Below are 4929 nucleotides of genomic sequence, written 5' to 3'. Positions count from 1 at the left end.
CATCCAAATAAGACTTTTATTTCTACCTGATGCATGGGGACATTAGAAAGAGACTACTTGAAACTCAGTTCTTGGCTTGAGTTCTTGAGACAACCAGGGTCAACTATTTGGGCTGCAAATCCAAGGTAGGGCTGGCTTGTGCTTACGACATGCCAGGAACTTTAAAAATTTCCCTTTGTTTTGCTCATTTCTGAAGCAACCTTCTTTGCATTGCCTGTTTTGTGGAAGGGTTGGGTGCAAGCTTCTGGTTCATTTTTATACTGAAGATGTAGCCCTTTCAAGTGTGAGGTTTAGGGGAAGACCTTTTAGTCTGATTCTTACTTGTGCAGGCTCTAGTGCTTTATATCTGACCTCCATGGTCTTTTTATTTCTTAAAGGTCACAAAATTGGAAACTACAGGTACAGTTTGCTGTATTTAACTTTTACTTCAGGGAAAAATTGCTTTGGAAGTCCCCTTTCCCCACTGTTTTTGTCTGTACTGTAATTTTTGTCTAACAATTCCTCACTTTTTCAATATTTTAATTCTTTTAAGAAGTTTTAAAATATTTTTCAGGCTTCAAGTTATTTCTAGTGAGAGGGTTAATCCAAATATTTAACTTGCCTATTACCAAAAAGACATTTTATTTTCTAAAATGTGATCAAACTATAATTATTTCCCTGCACCTTGCATTTTGCTCTTATAACTAAGTTTTGGCAAGCTTTCCACTGCAGTTTGTATAGAGCAACAGCTGAATTTTTAAGGATTTTTAGGAATTAGTCAAGTGCAGAATGGTAGTTGGGGTGGGGTTGGTCTTGGGCATGAGAGATCATGGTCAGCCCTGAAAGTATAAGTGGTTGAATCTGATTAGAGCATGAAATGGGCAGAGGGTCATGGGAAGAAGGTAAAGTTAAAGAGGTCAGCAGGGCATACTTACCTGGCAGGGGAGATACCATGATCACGAAGGTGGTTTTCCCAGGGCGAGGCTTATCCATTGCACTCCGGATGTGCTGACCCCTGCGATTTCCCCAAATGTGGGAAACTCGACTGCATAATTTGTGGTAGTGGGGGACTGCGTTCGCGCTTTCCCCTATAAAAAAAAAAAAAGAAAAGGAAAAAAAAATGGTCAGCAGGGCTCAGATCACAAAGTCTAAGAAAGCAGTTTCTCTCACATAGCACAACTCCATCTGAGCATTGTGTACGTGGTAATATCCCTGACATTCTGTAATGCAAATCCTAGAAGATTGTCTTTTACCTACTAGTCTAAGAAGAGAGGAAGGGAAGGGTAGGGTAGGTGGTGAATAAGAGACCCCATCCCTGTAGCAGGTACCGCAGAGTCCCCGCAAAGACGAAATAAAACACTTCTCCGGGGGTTCCTCCATAGTCATAAGTTCTCCAGGCTCACACAAATTCATGATCCTGGAGGTGGGTGGGTACCTTCTAGGTTTTATCTCAGGCTCTACCTTACCTAGATCAGTAGTGCTAGGTTAGTGGTGTACTTTCTTATCGAGAAATAAGAGGAGCCAAATTGTTCTGTGTGATGTCCTCATCCCCAGGAATGCTGAAACACTTGCGAGCTGGTAACCCTGGGGAAACTGCCTGTTGAGGCCCAGCCCCCTCCAAACCTGGTTGATAACCCGATCTCCATCTTCAACTTCTGGCTCAGCAGCCTTCCCCATCCCATCAAGAACATGGTCGTCAGCTACGTGACTGAATGCAACTTAGAGAAGCAGGTTTTGAAGGTCAGTAAAAATAGGTGAGGAGAGTCTAGAGTTACTCAAAGCCTTCAGTGAAACAAATTTCAGCTTTTGTTAGCACCAGAAAAAAATCCAAGAAACACCAGGATAACCTGCAGCCCTGGTAATGCAAAGAACTATAGCTTGCAGAATGCCCATCTGTGGATAATGGCTAGGTGGATTGGTTTTCTTTATCAGAGGGTCAGCCTGGAGATCTGATTTTCTCAGTGACCCACAGATTTTAGAGAGTTTTTCAGGGAAGATAGTTTCCTTGTCTGTATTTTTTTTGTTAAGTTCAAGGACACTTTAACTCCTGCCCTCTCTCCCCTCAACAGGTTAAGGCGGGCCCAAGCTTTGCACTCGTGGCCTTCATTGAAACCATGTCATTCATTCCTGGGTCTGTCTTCTGGTCCATCCTCTTCTTCCTGCTTTTGCTGACATTGGGGCTGAGCAGCATGATAGGGATCATGCAGGGCATCCTTACCCCACTCCAGGACACCTTTTCTTCTTCTAGGGAATATTCAAAGCTGCTTACAGGTACTCTGACCAATGCCCTACTCCCACCAATGGCCCTGACTTTTCTGAGACTCTTACCCAGCCCAGGTCTATAACCTCTGCTTAGCCCTTATCACCCAACCAGACCTCTGACCTTGATCCAGATCCAGTGTTTCCTCCAGTGGTTGTCTTTGTGCTCATGTTCCTGTGTGGCCTCTTCTTCACTCAACCTTCAGGCATCTACTGCGTCAGACTGCTGAGTGAATACTGGACGGTCCTCCCCATAACCATCATCATCATACTTGAAAACATAGCTGTGGGCTGGGCCTGTGGGGCCAGGAGGTGATAGCTTGGGTCTGTAGGGAAGGTTGACCCCTTTCTTTTTTTTTTTTTTTTTTAATTTTTTTTTTATTTATTCATGTAAGTCAGAGAGAGAGGCAGAGAGGCAGAGGCAGAGGGAGAGAAGCAGGCTCCCCACCTAGCAGGGAGCCCGATGCGGGACTCGATCCCAGGACCCTGGGATCATGACCTGAGCCGAAGGCAGACGCTTAACCATCTGAGCTACCCAGGCGCCCCGGTTGACCCCTTTTTTGTTGCCTCTGTCGTCACCCAACTAGAGTGACGGAGGGACTCTTAACCTCAGGGCCTTCCGAAAAACCTGTTCATTCATTCACTTACCATATTTATTGAGTGCTTATTATGTGCCAGGCACTGTTTTACTCACCAATGTTATTGAATAAAACAAGCATCCCTGTCCTCAAGGAATTTACATTCTAGTGGTAGTGACAGGCAATAACCAGATGAACGTATAAAAATGTCAGGTGCAGGGCGCCTGGGTGTCTCAGTCGTTAAGCGTCTGCCTTCAGCTCAGGTCATGATCCCAGGGTCCTGGGATCGAGCCCCGCATCAGGCTCCCTGTTCAGCGGGAAGCCTGCTTCTCCCTCTCCCACTCCCCCTGCTTGTGTTCCCTCTCTCACTATGTCTCTCTCTAACAAATAAATAAATAAAATCTTAAAAAAAAGAAAAGGTAAAGTAAGATGATCAAGAATGTGATTATGCATGGGTGTTAATTTAGTTAGGATTGCAGGGAAGGCCTCTCTGATAAGGTGACATTTGAGCAGTCTCCTGAATGAAGGGTTAGAGTTAGAAGGAAGGAGCCATGACAGATTTTGAGGAAGTGTTCCAAGCAGAGGAAACACTAAGTACCAAGGCAAGAGGAAGCATCATGCCTGGAATTTTTGAGGAACAAAGAGATGAGGTTGGAGTAGAATGTTGGTAGATGAAGCCAGAGAGATAACAAGAGATCATGTAGGACCTTCTAAGCCATTGCAGGACTTAGCTTTTTATGCAAAACTTGAGAGGAGGAGGAGGCTTTGGAAGGTTTTGAGTAGGGGAGTGGCATCATCAGATTTATTTTTTAAAATATGTATGACTGCTGTGTGGAGAATAGACTCTGAGGAGTCAAGAATGAAGCAAGGAGAACAGTTAGGTGCTATTGTAATATTCCAAGTAAGAGCTAACAGTGGCGGGCTAGGGGGGTAGAAGTGTAGGTTGAGAGATGTCCTCTAATGCTGCAAGGAAAAGCCACCAGGGAAGAGGGAACAAGATAATCAGGGACTGGGACTGTAGACATAACTGTGCAAGGAAGAGTGGGAAAATCCAAATCAAACACAAAGGACTCCTGAGCCTGACTTTTTTTTTTTAAAGATTTTATTTATTTATTTGAGAGAGCGAATGAGAGAGAGAGAGAGAGCATGAGAGGGAGGAGGGTCAGAGAGAGAAGCAGGCTCCCCGCTGAGCCGGGAGCCCGATGCGGGACTCGATCCTGGGACTCCAGGATCATGACCTGAGCCGAAGGCAGTCGCCTAACCGACTGAGCCACCCAGGCGCCCTGAGCCTGACTTTTTAACAGGCTGGTGTGGACATCCAAGTGGCATAATTCAGAAGCAGAAGGCTCAGGTGGCAGCATTTTCAGGTGAGAGTGGTTTACTCATTCAAAAAATTTTCTTGAGGCTTTCTCTGTGTCAAGAAAGCCTTGTCATTACTGGGATACAGATAAATTAGAGTGAGCTCCTCCTCTCAAAAAACAGAGAGACCAAAGAGGAAGACATATATAAGCAGATAATCCCAATCCAGGTGGTAAATCTATAGTTGAGGTAGCCAGGGGCACTCTAGGGGCACCTGGGAAGACCGGGAAGGCATCCTAAAGGAGAAAGTGGCTCAGCATAGCCCAGACAGATGAATAGGTAGGCAAAGAGAATGGCATTCTAGGCCAAAGGGCCCACTTAGATATTTATTGTGATTGAGAACATGCAGTAGAGGAGGCTGGATTCATGGGCTGGAAGAAACTAAGAAAAGTTCCCTGAGGGTCAAGTGTTACCTTCTTTTTCAGTCTGCATTGTTCAGTATGGATACCCACCATGTAGAAGAGTCCCTCACACATCAAACACTTTCATATTCATGGAATGAATGAAAGGACTGGGCCTTTATCCTGAGGGCATTGGGTACCCATGAAAGGTTTTGAGCAGTAGAGGGATGTTTGAAAATTTTTTCTTGGGTTGGGATGCAAGACTGACTAGGGAGAAGACAAGAGAGGATGAGGCTTGAGCTGAGGCAGAGGTTTGGAGGTGAGGTAGAATATTTGAAAGATGCTAAGGTCGGGCTGGCCTTGACCCCCAAGGCTGGGTGAGGCCTGACTAGGCCTCCCACAGTCTTGTGGCC

The 4929-nt window shown here is 45.3% G+C and overlaps 1 non-coding gene across 1 annotated transcript; it reads left to right on the top strand.

The window, feature by feature from the left end:
- The first annotated feature begins 906 nt into the window (after nt 1-906).
- LOC117998392 lies at nt 907-1070 on the top strand. Its single transcript, XR_004675984.1, has one exon. It is a non-coding gene; the product is annotated as a U1 spliceosomal RNA (small nuclear RNA).
- The last annotated feature ends 3859 nt before the right edge of the window (nt 1071-4929 follow it).

This window comes from Mirounga leonina, unplaced genomic scaffold (assembly GCF_011800145.1).
Source record: "Mirounga leonina isolate KUSES-001 unplaced genomic scaffold, KU_Mleo_1.0 Mir_376, whole genome shotgun sequence".
NCBI classification, from domain to species: Eukaryota; Metazoa; Chordata; class Mammalia; order Carnivora; family Phocidae; genus Mirounga; species Mirounga leonina.
The sequence above is the reverse complement of the archived record's forward strand: the minus strand, read 5'-3'. Positions and strand labels throughout refer to the sequence as shown.